The sequence below is a fragment of the Chaetodon trifascialis genome, chromosome 16, assembly GCF_039877785.1.
Source record: "Chaetodon trifascialis isolate fChaTrf1 chromosome 16, fChaTrf1.hap1, whole genome shotgun sequence".
In the NCBI taxonomy this organism is placed as follows: domain Eukaryota; kingdom Metazoa; phylum Chordata; class Actinopteri; order Chaetodontiformes; family Chaetodontidae; genus Chaetodon; species Chaetodon trifascialis.
The window spans coordinates 4,271,796-4,299,169 of record NC_092071.1 but is presented as its reverse complement, the minus strand read 5'-3'; the positions used below and the strand labels follow the sequence as shown (position 1 = coordinate 4,299,169).

The 27,374-nt window shown below is 41.8% G+C and overlaps 2 protein-coding genes across 3 annotated transcripts in view; one reads left to right on the top strand and one right to left on the bottom strand.

Moving 5' to 3' along the window:
* rars1 (arginyl-tRNA synthetase 1) overlaps nt 1-16,299 on the top strand; it is a 448,982-nt gene extending 432,683 nt beyond the window's left edge. Inside the window, exon 16 of the mRNA XM_070982511.1 lies at nt 16,289-16,299. The gene's annotated coding sequence lies outside the window, so the exon portion shown is untranslated. The remainder of the gene's footprint in view (nt 1-16,288) is intronic.
* The window catches only part of sgcd (sarcoglycan, delta (dystrophin-associated glycoprotein)), a 263,045-nt gene that overhangs the window by 214,040 nt on the left and 21,631 nt on the right, over nt 1-27,374 (bottom strand). The gene's annotated exons all lie outside the window — the stretch shown is intronic.

Below are 27,374 nucleotides of genomic sequence, written 5' to 3'. Positions count from 1 at the left end.
ATGACCGGGAGAGTGTCACTTGCCAGGAAGGGGCTAAATTTTAAGTGCATGAGCAAATGATCAATGTTGACTGCTGCTTCTCTGGCGAGAGCGAGCTCTCTTTAGCTATCATTTCCAAGTTAAGTGGAATTCTATATAACAGATTAAAAGGCCAAAGTGCTGCCGAAAACATAAAAAATAAACGACTACACATAAGCAGCAGGGCTTCAGATTTATCATGACAGATGGGTTTTGAATTGGGATTTGACCCAACTAACGCTGTTAGTTTGTGGTCATACCTCCCCTCTGACCGGAGAAAATTTAATCGCTACATGATCTGTGCTCTCGGAGGGACTTAAGATAGCCTTTCAAGAAAGAGTGGAATAATTTTTTGGCCAACGCATGACCTCTGCCCTCTGTTTTGTCTTCTGTATCTGAGAGCGAGAAAGCATGAGGAAGACACAAACAGCGACTAAACAGTAAAATATTTCATTTTTGGTCTAGATACAAGAAAAACAAATGTTTTTGCTATCAACCTGCTTTGAAAAACACCAGTTCTGCATCAAGCAAAGGGTAAAGGTACTATCTACTTGCTCTAACCTAAGCCATTTGTCATCAATCTGATAGGGAATAAAGATTAAGAGAATAAGAGGTAATGGAACGAGTACAGCGTTTTCAGCCTCCTTCCAGTCCCCAGGTTCTGTGTGAACAACAACAAACACGAGCACTGACAAAGCAAACACAGCTTCAAACCCTGCAAACATCGATCCGCGGCTCACTAAAGGGTCAGCTGATTATGAAGCAGTGCTTTCTCTTCACCTTAACAACCACTTCGTTCTGCAACAAAGGGATTGGAACGATGAATAACATCCACCTATTTTAAAACGTGGAGTATTGAGCCCTGTGGCTCACTCAAAGACAAACAACAATCACAACGACAATCTATTGTAGCAGCAATTCATAAATCTGACAGATTAGACCATAAAGGCTGTCTAAGACAAATGATTCATTTGTAAGGACGATTCAGAGATAAACAATTAAAGCAAAAGTCAGAAACTTTGAGGTTAAATATCTTCAGAAAGAACAGATAACTTCACATCACTGCATGATGTGCGATATAATAGAACTGCTCCAAATTCCTAGAACTTTGAGTACTCATGAGTGCTTTTTTAAATTTATCATCCATCTCATTATCGTTAGCAAGCCATGGAATCGAGTGTGGCGACAATAATCGTTATTCATACCGCAGACCTGAAACATTATCACCACGAGTCTCATCGCTTCAGATGCAAAAGAGGCTCTGCTTTAAAAAGCTCAAGGAATGAGCTCAGACGGGTTACAGTCGAAGGATCTGTGGGAACTTCTGCGGAAAGATAAATCTGTTTTGTGGCCTCTCACAAGAGTTTTTCTGTCGACAGACCTCAAATTACATGCCATGATGAGTATTGGTTGCACTATACTGCCATCAGCACCAATGCAACTCCATTATCAACCTTCACTGAAAAGCCCCCAGAGACAAGGCAAAGACATGCTTTAAGAAATAGGAGGAAATGTATGAAGATGTAAACAATGGTACACATATCCTTATCGAGAACCTTTTATTAAAACACTGACATCTTCACCATCTATTCTAGACAAGCAATAATGTTAGCTGAAGCTAACACACCACCCAAGCCACCAGCACACACCTGAATTTGGGCTGTTTTTCCTCCACTTTCTTTCTTGAATTTAGATTGGATCCGTGCAGCGATCGCCCTCTGTGCAGATTCTCAATGAGACTGAAGTCCAGGTTTTGGTTTGTCCCCTCAAGGACACACTGAGACACGTCCCAAAGGCATTTCAGCATTGTCTCGACTGCATCCTTCCACTTATTTTGTCACAACAAAATGTTAATCCTTTCACCATTCGGAGGCTGAATGCAGGATTTTTTTCTGCAGTTTCCTCAATTTTATCATCAATCCCTCGTCATGGCCACCGTGGAAAGCATGTGGCTGCCGAGGCCATAGTTTACAGTATTAGCAGACACTGCCTTGTTTCCACCAGCCATTCAGGTCAAGAAGTCAACATTTTGTTCCATTAGATCATGGAGCTTCAGAGTCATTTCAGAGCAATTTACAAAATGTGCTCATTTGTCACCAGTAACGGTTTCTTCCCGGCCAGTGTGCTGACAGAGCGCTGCAGAGATGGTGCTGGTGGTGGTGGTCCTTCTGGAAGAGTGCTGCCATTTCAGCAGAGGAGCTCTGAAGGTCTGATTGAAAAGCCACGTTTCTAGAAAAAGTTTGGGCCCTCTTCTTAGATGTGCACTAAACTATAAGGAGTTCAGGGCTTTAGTCTTATTTCCTCTCTTTCCACTGCTCATTTCTTTTCCTCTAATGTGCTGTGATCTGTGGGACCTGATATCGGCAGGTGGCTGCCTTTCTTAATCATGACCGATCGCTTCAGTTGGTCACAGGTGCTGGTGCAGTCAAATCAAGTTGTAGAAAAAAAACATGACATTCAGCGCATCTATGCTCAGTTCAGACTGGAACCTGCATGAAGCTTAAATGCATGAAATGAAATCCATCTTAACCTCCTAAACTGAATTTTGGGGATTGTGTAGCTCAAAACAACCGGGTGATATTTGAAATGTACATTTTAGTACTTGAAGAAACCTCAGAAATGTAAGTCTGATGTCAAGAGTTTCAAAGTTTACAGCACAAGGACACCTAAAAAGCAGCAGAATCGGGCAGGTGGAGTGCAGCCCTGGATTCATCTGGAGATCTCTGATGTTTCTGAACAACAGAGCGTAGCCATGGGCTACTGCGCACGTCTGGGGTTAAAGCCCACATGTAGATGTTAAATTTTCATTGCTGTCAGAGATCAACAGCCGCATGAAAGCGTTCAAAGACTTTGCTTTAGAAATGCTTTCGCACTTCACTTAAAGTTTGATAAGAGAGATGGAAAGCAAACTTCCAGTGAGCATGGACTCAGTGAGACAGAGGCAAGTGCTGTGTTTTTGAAGTGCCATACCATCTGTTTACCACTAATCATCCCAGCCAAAGCTATTCACTTTACCATAATGCAAAAGAAAGACATGAAACCATCAAATGCTTGGAATCTTTGCTTTCTGTCCGTCAACTAAAACACATTAACATCAACCAGAGTACAGTGCATGCATTTTTAAATGATACTACAAGGAGTTGACAGAGTTAGCTAAAGTGAATACATCAACTATACACCCGTTCAACTGATTATCTGTGGCAGAATACTTAGAAAAAAACTAATCAGCCATATGACAGCTGTCCGCACGTGCAGAGTAACTTTCTGTTCTCTTGGTAACTGTTTGCATTTCTTTGAATTTGAGGAAGCCTGCACATGAATAAATAATTAAATAAAACAGTCAATAACATGCCAAAAAGTGAGGAGGCCTTCGGGATAAGAGCATCTGCTCACACAGACCATGTGCCACGACTTCAAAACAACAAAAAATACAGTATAAGCCCCTCCAGCTGCTGTGGGTTATTCACAACCTTCTGTCTCCCACTGAGAAGCACAGATAAATCTATAAGGCCTGCAGCTGCTCAGGCAGAGGGAGAGTCAGTGTCATGATTGTGAGCATCAGTAGCAAAGTTGAGCTGAAACGAGCTCAGGACATCAGAGACTGAGGTTGATAAGAGAACGGGTCAGCAGCATGTAGCTGTTAGCTTAGCATCAGTAAAACTCAGGGCGCTGTCGCTGAATGGGAGGACCGCTCGTCGATCTGTGCACTGATGCTGAGGGATGCTGGGAAGGCCAAGCATTGTTTCGTCAAATCAAGATGCAGCACCTGACGTGTTTGTGGGCTCTGCTGAATAAAATCAGTCCAATTTACCCAAATCTGACAGCATTGTCATGGCATGTTTAAGCATGCTGAACCCCCAAGAGACACTTGATGAACTGTTCGTTTGCATTTTTTGCTATATTCTTATATTTTCCAGGTGCAGTTTCAGCCACAGTGCAGGCTCAGGTGTGTGCTAAGAATAGCCCGGACGCTCAGAAATCCATGTCAAGCTAAATAATTCCATTTACTCCATTAAAATTTAATTTAATGGCTTCATAATCAAAGTTTTCCCATTAAGTTAATGTGATTTGGGCCAAGTCAAGCAGCTCATTGTGTTTTCAGACAAGGCTTTGCTTGACATTTCCCAATAATCAGTATGAGGCTTTGGTGCCAGTGATGATGACGACGATGATGAATTTACATGGAAATGCTGCGAGTATTAGAATTGAACGACCACAGAAAACACTTTACAGACTTTAAGCTGCCATCACATTAAACTGCATTTGACTATGTTAGCATGTGGGCGGCAGCAGCTTGTGGATCTGTTGATATGATAGGTTAGAGGTCTATGTTTGGATGTGAGCAGGCAAAAACTTTGTATACATTTCCAAAAGAGCGTGGCTGATGCCAAACCACACTCCTCTTTCTCATGTTCCGCCTCCAGATCGAACAGCGTGGGTGAGGGAGTTGTGGGTGGAGGACAGCAGTCCTCGCTCGCTGTGTCTGAGAGTCCGTGCTCACAATCTGCCTCTGCTTTTGAGCGATCAAATAAAATGATTCATGTCAAACCAACAGCTGTACCTTGATTGCAAACTCTATATTCCTAACAGTAAAAACAACAATCAACAAATAAACATCCTTTATTTGTCACGCCACACAGTACATGCATACACACTCGCCATGCTTGGTGAAGTTCTTCTCCGCTTTTGACCCATCCTTGGTCAGTCCTCCCTCCACTGCAGACCAGGCGTTTCTTTATCGTCACCATTGGTCAGGTGGTGATCTTCATGCATGTTTTTTTAGAGGGGGGTTTCATTTTATGGAGGATCCCCCGGGCGAGCACGGGGAGAACATGCAAACTCCACACAGAAAGGCCCCTTTTCTTCGAGATAAGGGCAGCAGGCACCGAAGGCTTGGTGGAGGACACACCCTCAGCGCCCACAGCGCCCCAGGTGGGAATCGAACCTTCTAGCTGTGAGGCGAAAGTGTTGCCCCTGTTCCACCGTGCCACCAGTACGAGTACTCGAGTACAAGAGCTGATGAAGACGAATAGTTCCTGGAACAACCTTGTTCTGCCGTAGGCTATTTTAGAAGCTAAAAGTACAGAATATTCAATCTGCAGTGTGTTATGAATAAATGTCAGTCCGTAACCAGTAAAATGCTGTGCTTTGGTCTTTTGTAAACTACAGTATATGAATCCGGAGGGGTACAGTAACCGAGTCCAAGTGTAGCTGAGGTTTGGAGACAAACGACCGCAGGGAGATGTGAATCCACAGTGTTGCACAGAGCTCCGTGTTAGAAAATAAAGCGTCCCAGGAGAAAGCGCTCGCCGCACCACAGAGTCATTAATTGTGCATCATGACCTGCCTGTCTGCTGCCAGCAGCCGGGCAGCGTGGATCCTGTGGCATCATTATATTAGAAGTCGGATCAGAACAGCAGCAGATAACAGGAGGGTGGTGTTGTTGTGGGATCAGATGTGATGCCATGCAGGTGTCTGTGTGTGTGTGTGTTTTGGTGATGACTGGATTCTCAAATCAAGAAAAAAAACATCAATAAATGTGTGAAGTGATGCCATGATCTAACAGGGATATATAGAGGAATCCACTGAAGCACTTTTTCTTGTTTTTTTTTTTGTTTTTTTTTAATCCTCACATTTCCTGAGAGGTGACCCCCACTATTTTTTGCACACGATGCGGTCCTCAAGAATAGAGAACAAAACAAAACCTGCAGCTTTTACAAGTGTGTCTCACTTGGTTCAAAGCACTTCCACAAAGATAAAAAACAAAAATACAAGCCCACACTGAGGATTAAAGGAAACCACCTACAACAGGCAGTCATGTGAGCCGACCAACATCAAGGAAACAAAATAAAAAAAAGTTGCAGCCCACATAGATTAAGAGTTTCATTGGAGCAGGCAGCAGTGAAGGGACTCATTGTTTATTCACACATTTTGTTTTGAAATGCATTTATGTAAATGAATTCAAATTCAGCTGAAATCAATCACAACCTCTTAATTTAAAGAGTGTTACTTGATATGTTGATCATGTGTTCATGTCATATGAGACTGATTCCCATTATAACATAGCCCGTCCTCAGTGGAAGAACAGGCGTGTAGGTCATCTGAGCAAACAGGTGATACGTATTGTTACCCACATTTGTGTTCATTGTTACGCTGCTGTTTCTAGTGGCCGCAGTTATTATGGTGAAGGTGGGGCGGATGGTCAAACACAGGACTCTCCCAGGAGACAGCTGTGTCCCATGTGAAGCCAAAAGTCAATGACTTTTTTTTTTAATTACTTAAATAACTTACTGAAGTTACGTAACATCTGCGACAAAACGCTTCCCTGTCTTTTCCTGAACATAACCATGTAGTTTTGGCACCTAAACCCCAGGCAACTCTCACAAAGTTAACCATGTGACGATGAAGGTCCAGTACACCCCAACGGCCAAATATGTCATTTTGTATGTCGGTGGCATTCAGCCTGTTCAGCTGTTTAGGTAGGACATGTTGTTTCTCAGCACGCGGATAATCACATCCACACACTTTGGGAAAGCTCAGCTGGCTGCTCTGTATGTTGGCATCACACTGTGAGGAGACATGTAGGTTAATAGAGGTCTTAATTTGAACTGTACTTCAATATTATGCAAGTCCTAATTTAATTAAGAGCTGATAAGCAACATGCATTAATAAGAGAACATTGTTTTTATATGCCTTTGATTTTGGAGTGTTCATAACTCAACTTTATAACTGAGTTGTATCAAGTTAAATACCAATTAGCAGTATGTGCCATCTTAGCTCTGACTATAATCACTGTCATGTGAGCGTCCAAGGCATCAAAAAGCAACTTAGAGAGGTCGCAGCCAGGCTCAGTCCAGGGATTTATGGAAACTTTTGTAGCACAGCCCACACAACTGTAGCACGAATATAAAACGTCATCACTTCCTCACTTAAACAGGGCGAAGGACATTCATGAGATAATAAATGTTTTCTGACAAACATTTTCTTTATTTGCCCATGATGGTAAATTACAGGTCTTGCTATACAAAACATTATTATGATTTTTAAACATCATCATCATACAATTTAATTTAGAATAAATTTCATGTTGTTATAAATCTTTAAAGTGTTTCGGTCTCTTATTAGTGGTTTACACAAACATGTGAAGCTGTGTAACAACTAATCCAAAAGGTTTATTTGTTCTTCATCAGACTGCAACACATTCACTGCTCAGGTACCTAAAAACAGTTAGTTCAGGGAAATCATGGTCTTATGATCACGGTTAAATACTGAAGAAGTCAATGCAGGCGATGGGACACGCTGACTTTTACCAAAACCAACATCTTACCCAGTGGTTTTAAAATGTAAGAACATGACGGGCACAAGGTGAAAACCCTGGTGTCAACGTCCTGTGGTTTGTACCCTGTGACACAGGAATATCATGGATTGAAAAACCTGTTGCCAGTGGACGTAATCCAGTCAGTAACATGGATTTGATCATAAAAAGGGCAAAATAAATTAGTGGTATGTAAACATATTTTGAGCTAACTGGGGTTGGAGACCAATGATAACTTCGCTGTAGATGTACTTCAGCAAATGCAAAGAGCGTGTTCTTTGAATAAATAGTTGTTCTATGGCACCAGCAGTTGGACATCTCGAATGCTTCACAAATATGTGAATTACATTTGAATGTTTGTAATATTGTGCAATCCAAAGCTGCAGGGACCCCTGAGAACCACCCAGATTTCCCAGAGTCTCTCCGGCACACATTGTGTGTCCCATTAGCACAGGAGCAGCAGCCGCTGAAACCTATTACTTCCCATAATGCTGCAAAATAGACCTCAACAGACATATTGTTACACAAAACTCAAGCCTTTCAAACCACTGGTTGCCGGTTCATTGCCTCAGTGCCTTCCGGCAATTGAAAGAGCACAAAAAGATTTGATCAGCTCCTGGGAGTCGAGCAACAGTGCAGCAGTGGTGAAAATGTGAGCCTTTCTGTCACAGCAAGAGAGGCTGGTTTTCTTTCTGAAGTTATGTGTGAACGATGCTATCGGCTCATCAGGGTATAATGCGGTCTTATCTACAAACCAGCATCTTAAACTGGGCTAATCATGTGCATCACTTTTTTTTTTTTTTTTGGGGGGGGGGGGGGGGCATAAATTCACATTTCAAGAGGAGACACTCATTTACTTGCAAGATTAGGTTTTAAGCAGCCATGTCTCCTTTTCCATAGCAAATGCTCTGACTCTTCCACTTTGAAAATGACATGAAGCTAAAATTTTCCTCTCCCCCCTCCCTCTCTTTCTCACTCCAGCCTGAGGCGAAAGGAAACAAAACAGGCTTTCCACGGGAGCTTTGAGATTGGAAATTTAAGCATCGCATATTAGGTCCTGATCTCGGTTGAGCATTCATTCGAGTGTGATGACGTTTACATTTCTTATTCCGAAGTGTCAGAGGTGTGTTTTTCCAGAGGCTGCTTGGAGGACCAGTGCGTTAGATTAGCAGAATATGGCAGAGATGGAATTTTCAAAGGTATATTTTCATTAGCGTGATCGCCTGAAAGTAAAAATCATTGTTTTCATTACCTTAGAATGGGCTCTTTATATTTAGAGGGAGCAGCTCTTCTTTCACTGGGTCCGCCGTGTTGCTTTGCTTCTACAGTAGCCCAGAACGGACAAACCAAACAGTGGCTCTAGAGAGGGCCTTTCGCATGTTTTGCTAGTTTTACAGCCACCGTCAGTTCTCCTACAAGCTCGGAAAGAGAGGGTTGAGGTGAAGGGTATTCAGTTGGTTGCAATCTGCACACTGCTCCTTTACAAGTCATGAGGCGTACACAGCCAGTGAAAGCTTTCGCTGTGGAGGAGCTCTTTCCTCATCTGAGAAAATAACCCTGATGACGTCACTATGATGTCATCAGTGTCAGCTTGGAGACAACAAATTAACAGAAAGCCTGCGTTACAAACTGGGGTTGCTGAGTTCGAACGATGTGGTCATTAACCAGGCAGGAGGTCTAATGACACATTAACGTCATAAAATCCAGACTGTAATTATGAGGAGACGTGAAGTGTTAAACTGTAGTCGTGATTCTGAGTCAGAGAATTTCTGATAGCATGTCCATAAACTGGTGGCAAAATGGCCCCTGATAATTCTAATCCAGTCAATTTAGCCAATTAAAAATGAGCTATCTGGTCTTGTTAACGAACCAATTGTAACGGCTAATATGTCATCAGGACAGGCTGATTACGATGGAATAATGAATAAAAAGCTCCCAAATCACAATAACATGAGGTTTGTCTTCTCTTAAAGCACCCCAGCATGGCATGAATGCGGTATAATAAAATACACCTCTCGTTGCACTGTGGGAAATGTAGGATGCAGCACATTTGAAGCTTGATCCACTAAAAGTTGGGACACTTCAGCCTCTGCAGCATCAACTTCAACCAAGCTGTAATCAGTCTCTGTCAGTGTGAGACGTGTGCAGCTGTAACTGTTTGATCTTTGATCATCACTGCCAGATGCCTGTTTATTGATCACAAACAAAAAACCCACAGGTGAAAATACTTTTTTCAAATGGGTTTTTGTTGAAAAATGGGAATTTCTGATTGCTTTTAAGGCTGCACATCCATTGACCAGCTGCATTATCATAATAAACTCACCCCACAAATTGTGCTGTGCGTCAGTATCTGACTTTTCAAAGCCAGCGTTCATTGTTTCATTCAAAGAAGGCTTCTGCTCAGGAAGACAAAGAGCACCGACAGTCACGATGATGTGATGAAGGGACGGTGAAAACTAACAACAACAGCGAGTGGCAAACAACAATAACCAAAACAAAGAACAGAGACGCTCCATCTAACCTGAGTTAAGCTTTTTACAGGTTTCTCCCACTGACTTTATAATGATTGAAGAGTCCAGATGCACTGAGGGAAAAGGCAAGATTAAACAGTGTCAACAAAGACTGATCGCCTGCATAGAAATTTTCATTTTCCAGAGAACTCATGGCAAAAAGCGACTAATCCAAAAGACAAGTTTCTGATGAGGAAGAAGCTTTCGCTCCCCGCTGACAATAAAAGAACCGACAAAGAACATCAACAAGGGTTATTCTGTGAGGAGGAAAATGTCTTTTGAGAAGGAAGCCTGCCTTCATTTGATTTATACTGTTATGGCATCTGTCTTTAACGTTTTAGAAACTTTTTAGATATCACACATAAATTGCTGTTTTTTATAATGAACAAAACTCAAACAGTGCAGATCTGACAGCAAAATACAAGACAAAATGTAACAGTCAAGTCTCAGTCAAGAAGTAGTTGCACCATAGCAAAGTGCAGCGTTGAGCCCCAGAGAAATACGAGAAATGAAGCTTCAACAAAAGTTGCTTAACTTCCACAATAAAGCCTGAGCTCGGCTCGAGGAATATGCAAACGCAGCCACTGTACAAGTCCCAGATGTTACTGAATCCTCCTACCTACAGCTGCACTTTTGCTCTTTTTAAATTAGTTTTAATGAGTTTGGATCTTTTGCTTCGCTCGAGGCTGGACCTTCAGATCGGGTCTGATGTTTGTTTGGGCTCATAATTAAAAAAAACAAAATCAGTCATTAGCTGATTTTACACATGAAAGCATATACACAAATCTAATGTCTTATATCTAATAAATGCTGTACAGCTGCAGAGAGGTATTAAAACGTTAAAATGACACTAAATTAAAAAAAAAAAATCTAATGTATTTCTACAGGCATGTCCAAACTATTCCCCAAAGGGCCGTGTGGCTGCAGGTTTTTCTCCAACCAGTCAAGACGATGCAGTCTGACCAGTCAGCTGTCTGAAGACTGAGATCAGCTGATGAAATGAGTCAAGTCTGGTGCGCTGCTGCTTGGTTGGAAAGAAAACCTTCAGCCACTCGGCCCTTTGTGGAATGAGTTTGGACATGCCTGACTCAAGACGAACTTGTGGTTCAAGCAAGACACATTTTAAATGTATTTAAATAAAGCTGACTTGGTGAGTCTATTCAAGTGTGACTTCAGTCAGTAAACATGTAATTCTGCTTTACTGAATGTACAAAACTAAGACTGTACACTGACACTGTACATGGAAGCTCATTAAACATATACAAAATAAATAAATAAATATACTTTACACTCTTCATTTGTTTGGAATATGCAGAAATGCTCAAAGTTTTCACTTGAGGCAGATTAGTGCTTGTTAAAAACTGGAATTTGGAGTGACACGAGTCCAAAAAGTCCTTATCACCTCTGTGTTTATGCAGGGCCTCAAATGGAACAGCCGAAGATAATTCACTCCACTAAAAAATGACACTACTTAGCATTCAAAAGGACGGCACCAGCAGATAACTCCCGCTTATCACCCGACCAGGATGTAACGGAGTTGAACTGTATTAAATTATTCAGCCTTTTTTTGCCTTGAGAAAATATTAGCATTTTAGATAAATTACTGAACCCAAGCTTTTATCTAACTTTTTAGAACTTATTATTTAACACGCTGCTGCTCAGTTTGGGGACAGACATAAGCAAGGATAATGGACGGTGCTTTATATTTCATCCTGAGGGTTGTATAACGGGTTTATGACATGGGGCTTTCCTTCCAGACGACCATCAGGTGCCGAAGTGTTAGAGGTCTTTAATCAAAATTTACTGGAGTGTCCACTTATACGAGCAATTTTATCGATGCATTAGCAAAAAGATGAATGTCTTCATTCAGACAGAGTTAAGGGTTGTTGGAGTGACCCTGTCTAAGAGGGCCTGTATTTGAAGTTACAAAAGAGATGCTAGGACGAGGAGGATAGCTTTTGATACTGAGAAACAGTCTTAATCAGCCACATCAATGGTTCTCAGACGAAAAGGCAATCAATCCAGGAGGCTTTTACGTTTTTTTACTCACTGACTCACCGTTTGTCTTGTTTTTGAGAGCAGTGATCATACGACTGAATTGATCAGATGACGCCAATGAGAGGTTTTCCTTCCTTTTATCCCTGAGAGCAAAGTAAACATCTTTTCATCACATGTAGCTCTCGCAAGAATGAACAATGTGCTGCAACTCATCGTGTTGTGGATCTGTGGTTTTCACATTTTGTGTTCATGTACAATGCCAATGGGCTGCGAGCATGTCAACCACAAAGGGATGGTTCCTACTCAAAGTCTTGTATTTTTATTAAATTTAGAGACTTGAAGAAAATCAAAGATTAAAACTGTCACAAAAAAGGTGAAATTTTGCTTCACTGTCCCATTAAACATCTGACCTCTTAAATATATTCTGTGGCCTTGTGGTGAGCCCAGGTTTATAAAACACCTGTCTACAGTAAAGCCTGGAGAAATTATGCAGGAAGTGATTTTCAAAGATATTGTCTTTGTCAATGTTTCGACACCATTTATCCAAGAACACAGGTATTCCTCAGGAAGTAAGAACGCAAACAAGTTGAGTGAAAATGTCCTTTTTCTTGACAGATGACAGCCAGTGATTTCATTCCTGTGCCTCTTTTGTTCGTTAAAAATGTAATAAAAGTTGCTGTATTGTTGCGTTCTGTTGTATTAGAATTTGAAAAGAGATTTTCTTGAAAAGCAATTTTTCCATGACCTCAACTGCAGCCCTGTTGGAGAATGAAGGACATTTTTAAAAGTCCACGTTTAATGATGGTGGGTCCGACAGGAAGCCTCTGACTCCCCGCCAAGTCTGCCCTCACCCCATCCAACTGGACATTCTGCTCTTACATGATCCCAGATGATAAGATATAATTAAATATACCCAACACTCAGCCGCTGGTATCAAACAGACCCCCAAAAACCACAGAACACCCCGAGCGCCTGCAGTAATGGCTTCGTAAACAGCCCGCTATTCTGCTACGTAATGACCCATGAAGGAACCCTTCTGTGAGCCAGTAGCTATATCTAGCCGATGGCTTTTGGCCTGCTCATGAAATGTGCTCTGACACTGACAGAGTGGGACAGGTGGCAGAAGGCTGCAATGGATGCCAAGGCTGACGCCGCTCACTGCTGCTGCAGCTGAGATTCGCCTAGCGCTCGGTGACAGAGTCAGAGCTGCTGAGGGGTCGCCGGAGTTCTTCCAGGTCACCTCCCGACACCGCTGACAAACAGGAGCAACGGGGCCGAAAGTTGGTGCCTGGAAGTTAATTTGCCATTCATTTGTCCTGCAGGGATTATTAGTTGTAGCGGTGTAAGTTAGACGTATCAAAGGCTACGTAATTATGGAGTGACGACATATGTTCCTGCACATCAAGTTAGCCAGTCAATCCATCAAGATGCTACGATACACGAAGCAGCCAGCTGCCACAGACAGGGCCGGCACAGGTGTGTGACAAATAACTAGTATGTCATCGAGGATTTTCAAGATAAGCTGTGTGGAAAACCTACAGTATAACAGCAGTACATGCAGTGTGTTCCACATCTTTTCAAGATGATATTATAATGGACATATACTTCATCAGTCAACACAACAGAAAATAATAGATGTCAAATGTTCCACTGTTCTGAATGAATCCTTTAATAGTGCCCACCAATGAAGGACGGCGCACTTCAACACACACTCAGACAACTCCCAGCTCTTCTCTCTCTGACTCGAACCTCCACCTCTGCTGTCATCCATCTCATTTCCTTGCGACTGTCTTTGTTACTTGATATACAGAGAGCGTCCATTGCTGTGGCGACAACCCCGGCTCTTTGTGCCAGTGACCGGCCGTGGGTTATCTTATCAGCCGTCTGTCTGTCTGTCAGGTCTGTTTTGTGTCATCGCTGGACTGAAATTAACTTTGTCATGTCGAGTGTCACATCTCTTGCTGCGGAGACAGAACAATGACGGGATGAAGTGACTTCAGCTTTGTGCAGGTTAAAAGGTGGAGAACGAGAATGGCACCAAGAATTTCAATGAACACTATACCGACCAAGAAAAACAACTTTCCACCTGTTTAATTGATAATTAATTCTGAGAAATGCATCAAATAAATACAAATCTATCAGTCGTAGATATGTTTCCTGACACTGTCTACATATAGCAGTCTTGTATGAGGCCCTTGTATGAGATTGAGAACTGGTTTAGCCAAAAAACAAATTCCTTTGACCTCACTTTTTACTTTGAAAGAGGGATGTTGTATTTCCAGTGAAAAGCTTTGTGTGTGGGTTGGTTTATAGATTTTGTGCTGAGTGAAAATATTTGACCTGAAGTAAATGACATGATGGGCAGTTACATCACAGCAAACTTGGTTTATTTTGAACTCCACAACTGCAACACACTACATGTACCATGCTGACTGCCATGAAGGATTACAACACAGTGCAACGTTATGTCTCTCATGTCTTTTTCTCAGCAACAACAAAGCTCTACGGCACACAGGCATTTAAGCTGCCACAGCTGTGGCTACACAGTCAGCAGGATAAATCCATGGTTGTTTTAGTTTTAGCTTGTTCAGGGGAATTCTTGTTAATAATAAAAGCTAAAGCAACAACAGATTTACCTTTAAGGAAGTACTTTATTAATCCTTCTTGGGGAAATTCAGTTTTGTTACTCAGAGAGAAAGGGCTGCCACATTGTCAGGCCCTCCAAGCCGTCAGGGGTTCAGTGCCTCACATGAGCCGCCCTCTGAAGCCCAAGCCAAAGCCCTCTGGGCTCAACCCAGTAAATTTGGGCTGGCCATTTCCACCACGGGACCTACACACCATCATTCACTGTGCATGCACTGCTACCCTGTTACACAGCGAACAAGTGGCGCTGATATTCCACATGTAGCTTCTTCGTACTCTTTTCTGTAGTATTCAGTATTGATATCAACAGAAAAAGAAATTATTATACCATGATATTTACCACTGCTGTGATATAAAATGACATACAGCCCCATTTCCAAATAAACTGGGACACTGTGCAAAATGCAAATAAAAACTGAGAAATTGTTTTTGAAAATTCATTTAGAATTTGATGCCAGCAACACTTTTGTTTAAGCATTTGATATGCTGTCTTTTGTGTTATTTTCAATTAAATATGGGGTTTCAGTGTTTAGCAAATCATCCAATTTTGTTTCTATTTGCATTTTACACAGTGTCCCAACTTTTTTTTTTTGGAAATCATATCGCCCACCCAGTATAAAATTCAAGGCCTGACATCAAATCCCAAATGTCACATTTTGGGCCATGACCCACCAGGATGTCATGGTAACCTGTAATTGTACATCTTCATCTGCTGGCCTTTGAAAAGATAATCACAACTGTTTTTGAAATGACAGTGAAGCCAATGGTGCACTTACTATTAGCAGTGCTTTTTCCAAACCATTAGAAACTCCATTGGCCATCCTCATCATCTGCTTGGTGCATCACTTGCGTCAGAGATGGGGAATTATTTAACCCACTTACATGAATCATATGGGTGGTAATACTGCTTACTGTGTTATATTTACTGAAAACACGTCCTGTTCTAATTTTCAGTTCATGAAGTTCGAGATCAACGCCATGAACTCTGACTCAAAGGTACAGTGAAGCTGCCCCCACACCGATAATGACACGATGTCAAAACTTCAACCTGGCACTTCTTACGTACTGCATGACTAATCTGTTTCTACAGCCTTTAGCACAACCAGTTTATTTCCCTTTAACCTTTTTACTCACAATCCAGCCAGTGCATTTCCCTGAAGGTGAATGCACGTACATGTCATCTCCCCGGATGAACATATCAGCCAGTTCTTATGAAAAGAGCTTTTACTGTAATCAAATTCACTCCACTAATGGTCCACTATGAGTTTCCTTTCCTTTTTTTGTTCTGGTTCTCGCTTTCGTTCCCTTTACTTTACCAGGTAAAGGTCATTAAGATTTACATGTTTATGTACTAAATATTAAAACCTTTAAACAGTGAAATGCCTGCGAGGTATTAAAACATGTACAATAAACCAAATTTCAGCACTGAAAACACTCAAAACAGTCACTCAACACGCGCTGATATTTGTGTGTTGTATTCTTTCCTCAAATTTGCCAGAATAAGCTTCATAATATAACAATTTCTCACTCATGAATGATTCATCCAGCTGCCGCAGTTCCTAATTCAAGGTTGTGTCAAGCCAAGCCTTGCTGGACGCTGATATGACTTTTAATTTTGTTGTTGACATGTCTGCAAATCTACACAGTGAGTCAAAGTGGTCGGAAGCTGAAATTTAGGGAAGAGGTCAAGTATGATGGTGGCAGAGGGGGGACTGCCCAGTGATCCAAAGCCCCTACAGTCCAAAGGAAGAAATGTCAGGGTCACAGCCAATCAGAGGCAAACTAATGGCGGGTCGTTGTGAAGCACAGGTTCACACAGTAATGGGCTGTGGGAACAATGGCATGGCACTGACAGAGGTGGTGTTTTTCCTGCTAAAGATGAATTCTCATTTTAATGGAACTTCAGCAGAAATTAAAGTGCGACCGAGTCTGCGCATAACGCTGAGAAGCGCCTGTAAACAAAGAGCTAAGGACACCGTTCATCAACGATGCAGGAGGCTTTAGCAGATGACTCATTGTGGGAAATAGATGGAGGGGAAAACACAAGAGGAAAGGAAGCTGCCTCGCATTGTTTCCCCTTCTGCATTCAAACAAGACGAACATGTCCGCCCCCCTGCGTGAATTCCTTGTCAGCCAGAGGATATGACAGGTCTTCTGATAGAGACGTTGCACTGCTGTGAGTGTGCATGACATTTTTTATGATTTACCTCTTGTTCCTAGTACTTAAAAAAAAAAGAGAGAGAGAGAGAAGAGAAAGAAACAAGCTTTGTGCATTTTGTTTAACCTCAAAACAAATTGCTACCATGAGTGACAGAAGACAGGCACGAGTGATGTGAGCAGGAGTTCTGCCAACCCATCCCTGCAGCTCACATTTTGAATTAATTGGCTAAGACTTACTTGACAAACAAATTAAGACACATGCCTGTTGTGTGACATTCCCATGTAAAATTGATGCCTCTCTCAGAGACGTGGATAATAGCAGAGCAAATTAATGTTTCAGCCATAAGCAGCGTGAGACTGTTGGGAAAGTTGTGGACATAAATTCAATAAGCGCCGCTGCATGTTGTTTGCTTTCATTGTGATGCTACCCACCATAGACCGTCCTTTGCAGATAATATAAAGATTATGACAAGAACATGCGCAACTGGATAAAGAAATTGTAGATTGGTGTGATCTTAGCTTATCAAGTCCAGCTGTGCTTAGTCAGCAGTCTTTTCAATTTTCATAGGGAGGCCACAAAGGCAGGTAAATTAGATTAGCTCCTTAGAAATAAAGCAAACTGAATTATTAATGACTCTTTGAACTTTTGCCCTCATGGAGATGTTTCAGGTGACCAGTGGCTGATAGAAATATCTGCTGCTAAGTTGATAAATGAAATTAGGATCCACGCTCTAAACTATGTCACAGTGGTGCTCCTTGTTTTTGCACAGTCAATTCATTTCCTGTACACTTGTGTATAATACAGGCTTGTATTGGGAATTTAATTTTATTAATATGTATTGTTGAGTTGCTTTATTGCATTTTGCATCTGCTGTATGTATGTTTTTATAGCATGTCTCATGGCGAATGCATGTTTTAATGAATGTTTTTAATGGCACATCTTAAACTGAGGGCAAATTTTCACATTGTGGACGATAAAGTTTAGGTAATTGTAAATGTAAAAAGCGTAGCTACAATCCAACTCCTCCCAGGCAGACAGCAGAAACTGAAGCTGACTGTGGAGCGCAGCACATTATTATGTATTCAAACTACATCATTTTGTAAAACAAGCATATTTATCATTCCCAACGGCCAACAGCAAAATAAAGCGATTGGAAACCAACCCTCCCTTGAACCTTGGAGACTGAGCTGGGCGCAGCAATGCTCTGCAGTGTTGAATCTGAAATTTATTTCCCTGTTGGAATTCTGTGTTTTGTTTTGTTTTTTTCCCCATTTTGTTTTCTTTTGTTTTGTTTTTTTTCTGAAACAGTGATGAATAAACACGACCACACAAACACAAAATCACACAACCAGACCAGACGGCGGCTAAACCACGTTTTTTTGTTTGAAAAGGAAATGTTGCTTCGTGTCCCAGCAGGCCATGCTGAAGATTTGCAAATACAAATCCAACATAATGAGGAAATCCAGAAATTCTGACTTGCGCAGCTCTGTGTGCCAGACACAAAATGGCACTGAGGCGAGCCAATTAAATGGACCACATTAAAATAATGTGGTCCATGTAATAGCAGAGGATTATGGCATTCGCTGAAACCCCCCCCCCCCCCCCCCCCCCAAAAAAAAGAGCTGCGATCAGCAGAATGTTGCAACATTCAGTCAAAAATGAAATTTCCATCCAATAGGATCTTGTGATCAGTCTACCCACAGTCTGTTATATCGTATATTTTAATAATTATTCAGTAACAAAACACATAACAGCAAATGAAGCTGAAGATATGTAAGAAAAACACAACACTACTAAAAACTAAAATAAAAACCTCTACAGAGGATGAAATAAGAGTTTGTTTATGGGAGGGGAAAATCACCTTGAATTTGTGTAGCTTACTAGACTTTAAAAATAAAGGTCATGATTTATTGTTAAAAGCCAATAAAACGTGAAATCTTGACGTCAGTGTCATTTTCAAGCGTGACAATATAACTTTGTTTTGATGATCAGTGACCATTATGGCTGCTGCCAAGTCGAGATAAGTCAGAAAGTTAAACAGCAATATTTAAAGTTTAACATAAGCTAACATTAGCCACCACAAGCTAGTGGTCATACCAGACCAAGCAAGGCAATAGCAGCAAAACACCTGTGTTCAGTGTGCAATCCTAATGATGCCAGTCAAATAGTCACAGTAAAGACATCAAACAGAGTTGAAAAATTGGATAAAAGAGGAATTAAGACCAGGCCGGACAGGTCTCCTTGCCACCTTAAGGACCCAGCAGGCTAATATGCTGATCATATTCATGTCAGTTTGACAATCATCTCCTGACCTGCGGCGTGTCAACATCGCTCACACAGATCTTTCCTGCCAGCGTCTAATTAAGCCCAGCACCCTTGGTATGAAAACACTGCAGATCGGCTGTTTGGGAAGACAAACGGGCTGACAAGACAGCTGAGTGTTTGGACCGAGCGTTTCCTGTCACAGCAGAGGAGAGCTGCTCCTTCAGTCCATCAGGGAGACTGGGAGGATGTGTCAGCGCCCGCTAATGTCGGATAGCTTGTCGACTCTGCGGGGGCGGAGGGGCGCCTGCCAAGTGGAAGCTCGACCTCATCCAAAGGGGATCTTGTAGGGTCATTAGCCGAAATAATTGATTATTTATAGTCAGATCAGAGATGCCCTTGATAGCCAGGGCTGGGGTGGACGATTGCTCAGCTGGCCTGTGGCAGTGTATAAATCAAACTGTGTTTTCTTTATTTTTTTAATCAGGGAAGGAGCTGAGCTGAATTGAGAAGTAGGAGGTGATGCTAATGATGCCAATAGATGTGGGTTAAGTGAGGAGGGTGGCCGAATTTACTGCTGCTCATCTAAAATACAAACTGGTCACAGCTAAACAGAAATTGATGAATAAACACGTCATTTAATAAAATGCATTATGTTATGATGGATTGCCCGTCTACTATTCGACCTGAACCACTGGAAACAGGACTTGATAAGCAGTGAAACCTCCGAGTTTGAGATAAAGGTTCTCAAAACAAAATTACAAATTAATTAAGGAGTTAATGAAACACAAATCTGCTTTTTAGTGTCTAAAGTATAGGCCGCTCAACTTTATAGAATGTTTTTATAATCTATATTCATATTTATTGATCTCATCGCATTGATCTGCTTTAATTCAGCTGTACCTGGTTGGGGTCTGATTCTAATGGTTTGAACAAGACCGTGCTTTCAATGTTTGGGGAAGGCCCTTTCCCCAGCACACAAAACCAGGTCTACAAATGAATGGTTGCAGTTTGGTGTGGAAGAACTAGACTTAACACATTTGAGATGAACTGGGATGCTAACTACGAGCCAGACTTTATCACCCAACATCCGCGGCTGAACTCCCGAAGGCTTTGTGGCCAAATGGGAGCAAATCCAAGTGGAAAACCATCACGGAAGCTGTTATAGCAGCACATCAATAGTCATGGTTCAGGAAGGACTGTTCAACAATCATTTATAGCTGTGATGTTCAGATGCCCTCATCCTTTTGGCCAGTCAGAATGACCTTTTCCTCCTGCTCATTTATTTTCTGCCGTATTCCACTATCTAAAAAGAGGCAAAAATCCATTAAATGAATCTTAAAAACCAACATCTATGGCCCTCTAGCAGTTGTGTGCATGTGTCTGGCCCCTTGGTTTCACCAAGCTCATCAACATGTTACTGGAGATCAGAGAAAAAACCAGGAGAAGACAGAGTGGATGGGAGGCACCACGCTATCTCAGGCCTCAGCAGGATTTTAAACGACACCATTAAACGAGGTCGTAATTCTCATTTTATCTGGGCCCGCAAGCATGCCAAAATGATGACCTCCCGGAGCGTTCATGAGGCCGGACGCTCGGACTCGGCGAAGAGAGCCAGTGGGGGAGCTGAAAATTAATGCAGATAGCCAGAGGGCGCCGTTATTAGGGGGCATAGACGGCCTGTTGCCGGCTATTGTAGGTGAGGACCCCCCCAACAGCTGGATGTGGTTTATGTCGGGTCGGGTTATTTCAGACAAGATGAATAAAACATCAGCTGGTTTCCACTGTGGGGGCAAGTTGGAGCTGATCAGGCCAGAGCCAAATTCAATGTCAAATAATATCAGTAGCACAGAGTCAACAGCACTCACTGATGAGCCAGTGTGCAGTCCTACTGACCATCCACTGCTGATGGTGCACTGCATCTCTATCCTTCTATCAATGGCTGCAATTAATGAGCATTATCCACGAATCTATCCATTATTTCTTTTGCAACTAGTGACAAGTCTCCACAGCCTAAATTAATGTTGTCAAAATGGTTCATTGTTCACAGTCCAGCTCAAAATCCAAAGGAAATCAATTTCAAATGATGGAAACGGGAAAGAAACAGCAAATCCTCAGAGGCTCAAACAAGCAAACATTTGGCATTTCCAATTCAAAAATGAGCTGAACGATTTATTGATTATCAAAATGTGTTAATTCTACATTGATAAACGAAGCAGTACAGTATTTCATCCATACGAGACCACTGCTGAGCAATTAATATGACTCAAAAGTGAAAATATTGCAGCAACTCTGAAACTACATGCTGAGTTTATCTATTATTTGTAAGAGGTAATCCACTGGGCCATTGTGAAAGTGTCAATCTGTGACAGGGGAGTGAGGCCTGTCCAGCATGAGAGCAGAGGCCTGAGGCCTGTTCACTGTAGTACTAATGCCAGCTAATAAAACAAGGCCACCCTTTTCATTCATTGCACTCTTGTCTTGCATTCAAATCCTTAAGTAAATCTTAAGTATTACAAGCAAAATGTACCCATACAGTACCATTTCGACGGCCCTGCTGCGGGCTGTAGGAGCATTTGTTGCTGTTTATTTTTCTTCCCATTTATTGACACAAACGCTATGACTACATTTCTACTCACATTATTCACCACTATATAACCACTTCAAGATACAATCACAACAGGAGGCACAATAAACGCCAACAGCAGACAAACAGCCATTTCTAAAATTGAGGTAACACTGAGGCAACTCACCGATTATGTTGCTCGGTGATCCACAGATCCAATAAAGCTTCGACAACAACGGGCCGGTAACATCGACAAAGGTCCAGATGATCCAGGGCAGTAAAAATATTTGATCCAAAACATGATAATAATCCACAGAAAGATACTTTCATCTTTCAAATGCTTGTCTGCTTGTCTTCTGTGTTTGCCCTGTTCCATTTTCAGGCACTTCCTGTTCAGAAAGCTCAGGTTTGAAATGACCAATCACAATCTGCCAAATGAAGGCTACCAACCAGAGGAGCCAATAACAGTCTGAGATGAACAGAAGGGCTTCCTTCTCTTCTTCTGTGTGAAGATCAAGCCAATCACAGACGATTTTGCAAAAGATTGACACACTGAATAGCCAGTGAAATTCTGAACATGCCAAAATACAATTTCAGTGGATTATTTAGAGCCCTGGACACCTCAAATCAAGAAAAAAAAAGAGGAAAAAAAATCATTTTTGCAAGTAATTCCTTGTGCTAGAAACAGAGGTGGTCTAATACATAATTTCCACCGAAATACCAACAACTTGCTTTGCATTACTTCATTTGAGTGACCCCTCCACCTGTATGTGCCTCTCTGTCCGCCAGTGGATTGTGCACTCCGCTCTGGACTCCAAAACATGACACAGAGGGCAGTTTCAAGTTCAGGAAAATACCAAACTGTTTTACATGCAATGCTTGGTGCACCGCCACAAAAATAGGGCCCATAGACTTGTTGTATTATAACCATGGTGAATATTTGAATCTAATTGGCCTGAGGGTGTACATTATTTTTGGATAACTGCATGGCTGCCATAACTGGCTCATCATCATTGTAAATTCATAACCCACAGGCTAATTGTGTCTATTGCCTCATTCTTATTTTGGGGAAGAAAGGTTCATTTTAAAGTTAAAAATCACAAATAACACAAAACCGATTCTAAACTTCACATCCAGTGCAACCACAGTCCGACCAGCTGACCACTGAGCTCCACTGTAGCTGATGGGGTCATGGGCCTTATGGGCATCACTTCAGGGGAAATGAGGGAGGGGCAAGTATGACTTTTTCACTTTCCCTACACAGATTTATCTCGCAATCCAGAATTTGAACTGATAACTTTCCAATTAGAAACTTTTCCGACCTTTAACTACCATTGCTGTATTGAATGCCACAGAGCAAGCTGAGATTTTTTTTTTCCAGCACTTGTTCTTTGAAGTGGACACACGTCTTTAGTCCATCTTGACAAAAGCCAACAGCAGTGCTCGACTAAATATCCATAATTAAACTGTGACCTTTAACAGCAGAAAGTCTGTTGGTCTCAGTGTGGCAGGGATACTACATGAAAGGTGCACACACACACAAACACACACTTCCACCATAAGTATGCAAATGTGCATACTTTTACCCAGGGTTGTGGATCCGTGCACATAAACACGTATGCGCTGCAGCCCTCCTCTAGTCCCCTTGCTATTGTCTCCTGACAGCATTTGTTCTTTTTTTTCCACCATTGTCTAACCTGTCAAGCCCTGCCAAAATATGTTTTTTGTCTCCCTGTGGCTCTGTGCACACAGACACTACCTTCCAATTATCTGAAGAGAGGCAGACAGAAAACTGGGTTGATAAATCTGAGCAGCTTTTGACAGTGAAATGTTTCACAAGGTGATTCTGTTCCTTTTTTTTTCATTCTTTCCTCCTTTCCTTACCTTTCTTCCTCGTCAGTCATTTTTCCTTATCCTTCCTTATGCATCACATAACTCAGCCCCTAGTTACCTTACTGCTCTTTTCCTTCTGTGTGTCTCTGACAAAGAGGCACATAGCTCACAAGGCTGCAAAAGGTGAGTCTGACAGAGTCAGAAAGACAACTGAGTTTAAATTACAAAGTTTGCAGCATCACTGATGTGTGTGTTTGTGCATGCATGTAAGTAAATATGTATGGGCGTGACTGTGGGGGGTTTGATGAATGCATGCTTAACTTGCATGTGTTTGGTCTCAGGTCTAGTCATCAGCCATTCCTCATCATTGTGCAGAGGAGCATTGCCCTGGTGAACTGAGCACAGTAATTAAGCTGGATCCAGCAATGATAACAAGCAGACAGTGCATATTGATGTAAATAGATGCTGAAAATACTCATTTAAACAGCAACTTTAGAAAGACTTGAGAAATAAAGGTGTAAGTCGATTGTTTGGGGGAAAAAAAGATACACAAATACACATATATAGAATTAAAACTAAAAAAATCTGCAAAAAATAAAATAAAATAAAATAAAATAAAAAAGCTTAATATCTAAAGGCTACATGCTACAAATTTATTTATTTATTCCCAAAAATGAAAATAAATCATGCAACCATCCATCACAAAAACACCACAGTAATCCATAGTGAATGATTTTCACAGCTGTATCAACACAGACTGTCCAGGCTGCAGCTGTGGAGCGATTATTAATATTGATATCATGTGTTGTATAATCAGTAAAGCTCATATGTCTCCATAGAGGCTAAGCTAATAGCGGAGAACATTTACAGGGTTTCAAATGATACCACGAGGGCCATGCTATCGTTTTCAAACCAATTGGGACAGGCGCCAAAGCACCAGCAGCGAAGGTGCACTTTTCTCGCTGGCTAATGACCATAAAGTGAATATACATCTCCTCACCGTTCCGACCACTAAATCTGCCGAAAAAAAAGCTTCTTCTCCATCATGGCGGTAACCCACAGTGGAGATGATATAATGTGATCGTAAAAATGTGGTGTGGGGAGAGGCAGAAAGTCTCCGCTTTTTTCCATCAGTGATAATTTGTTTTCCCCAGGAGGTCCCCCGGCCCGGGTTTTACCCGCCGCCTCGCCTGCTTGGCTCCCAGCATGCAACGGGGTGCGATGAGTGCACCGCCCTGCTTCATATCCGTCATTGTAATGGCTCCTGTCCTCACTGGGAGGCCTGTGTCCACTGATGAATAGGAAAGGAGTAATTCATTTGCATTGCCTCCATTATCATATATTCTTAGTCTGGCCTTAGTGCTATAGGCTCCATCTTTATATCTTTTTAGCTAGCAAGTGTAGTCTTTACTGCTTGGTTGTTAAGTATTCCAGGAAAAGGTTTTGCTGAAAGTGCATAATGCCGTTGTTTCATCCTGACCTGCTTCACATCTAAACTCAGCACACAGTCATGCTCTTGAATTGGCCTGGATAATGACACATGATGAGAGCGTGAAGCTATCCTACATTCATGATCCAACAACCTTAAGCTGAAGCAACAAATAGGCTCTATTCACCGCAAACAAACAGAATCAAAACATAAACCATAAGAAAAAAAACCATCACAACAACATTCAGCTTCATATTTCTGAATGAGGTTTATGGCAGGTTTTAGCCTGCTGGTTCGTACACTTAATCCTATTTGCAACTGGGACTTCAACATAAGCAATCAGTTTGAGAAAACCCTTGAACATATATCTCTAAACTGACACTGTCAGCGCAGTCAAACCATCCATGTTGAATTTTGACCTGCTGTTTTTCCCATAAGTGTGTAAACATGTATGGTTTGTATACTTTGTCAAGCTGTGTGCCTCCAGCTGTCTTTTCCCTCTCCTCTCTTTTCACTCAGGATTCTCTCATGGCTCTCACTACCTCATTGCGTGCCATCATGTCTCCACCTCATTGCATGCCATCTTGTCTCTACCTCATTGCATGCCATCATATCTCCACCTCATTGCATGCCATCTTGTCTCTACCTCGTTGCATGCCATCACGTCTTTTTCTCCCTTTGTGTGTTTGTTTGACCCTCCTCTCTGTGTAAATGCTGTACAGTGTTTGTGTGGTCTGGTCAGGTCTCCATAGATGAGAGGCAGTCATGTGGCTCAGGTCCAACCAGTCTGCTGTAGGCCTGTCAAAACTGGCCAAAAATGACGTTTGATTATTCCTTCTAAAAAAAAACCCCAACTGCTTTGAATACCTATTTTTGCCCACTGTTCCCACAAGAGGACAAAACAACACGAGACACGTATATTTATTGAAACATAAACCTGTCTTTGATATTAATCTACATACCTACACATTACAAAATAAACAAATAAAACACTGTCCTATAACGTGTTGTTGAATTATTGGCTTGTTTCACTTTTCCACATGTGCTGGAAGATTTCAAAGTCCAAGACAAACTGAGAAATTCTGGTAAAATATTTATGGACCTTATTCTCCCATGTTTTTGTGTCCAAATGTCCAGTGGGGACAATGATTTTTGAAATCGATTCAGGGTTGAACGAGAGCGCTGCAGCCATGAAACAAGCTGTAAAGAAATCCCCACAGGTGTTTGCGCACGTCAGTGTACGTCCATTAAAAGTGTTTGGTTTTGTCGCTGACAGGCTCAGATTGGTATTCTAAGTGTCTGACAACATAAGTGAAATGCTTCCTGCAGAGATGGACCTTTGAGTTGAAGAGTGAGATGCTTTATGTTTAACCAGAAACAGCTCCTGTGTGGCTTTCGCCAAAGCCACCAAACTCCATTTACAAAAACCGTCATTTTATCACTGCAACACTAACTAACTAATTTGCAAATTTTGTGACTTTTTGTTGGTCTGCTGTGAAACTACTGAGTGTTTGCTCTTTGTTTCAAGTCTGAGTTCATGAAAATGTTGAATTTGTTTTATTCTATGGTTGCATGTTGAAAATAAAATGAAAATGGCTTTGTCTGTACGATGCAGCTCGGTTGGCTCGGTCATTTCACAGACGTTCATTAAAGCTTTGACACAGGTGTCATTCTGGGTGTCACTTCAGGGGTCTGGAACCAGCCTGGGACAAAACAGCATCGTTCTGAAGGCTGTTTTCTTCACTGCGTGCTTAACACAGATGTGACATCGGCAGGGTTTGGGAGAAATGAGAAAAATTGAGTTATGTGAACTTTTGATTGACCAATTCGCCTCCATCCATACAGAAAAGTGAGACGGGGGAACGCATATCAGGCTCAGCACCTTTGCCAGCTGATTTCAGTTGTGAGCGCGCTCAGTCAAACAGGACCCAGAACGATTTTTCACACGGTCGAATAGTTTGCTGAAGGTCATGGCAGCTCTGTAAAGAGTGTGCAAACACATTTAGGTACAGGGTAACTGCGCCCTTAAGCTGGAAATGTACACATTTGCATGCCCACACACAAACACACAGATCAAGTCATGGCCTTGTTTATGCCTCTCAAGAGTGACAAGAAGCTCACTAAAAGAAAATAATAAAAACTCAGTGCTCATAAAGGCTGTAATGAATGACATTTTGCCTTTGAGGAATCCAAAGTCAAGAGTAAGAAGGGTTTAATAAAACATAACTAAGTCAGGAAAACTTCACAGTGTCATTTAACCTTTATCCGGGCGCAGTGGGCAGTTTTTGCCAACAGTTAGGAAAAGACAGAGTTGATTGGACAAAGCTGGAGGATGTTACAGTATCTGACAGGCACATTTAAGACCTCTTTACTGCCTTCTTTAATTTAGTTGAGGACTGATTAATTAAAACGAAATTGGGAAAAAAGAGGTCTAATTGAACACAGACACAGTTTGAAAACTGAAGCAGCTTACCCCAAATTAATCATGGACACACATTAAGACAAGCCGTCTTTAGACTGGAGCTTATCCCAGTCTGCACTGGGGGAGAGGCAGGGTTCCTGGACAGCTCGTCCGTCCATAACAGGGTTAACCGGCGAGTCCTCCAAACTATTTGTCACTGTCTTCCACAACAACACGA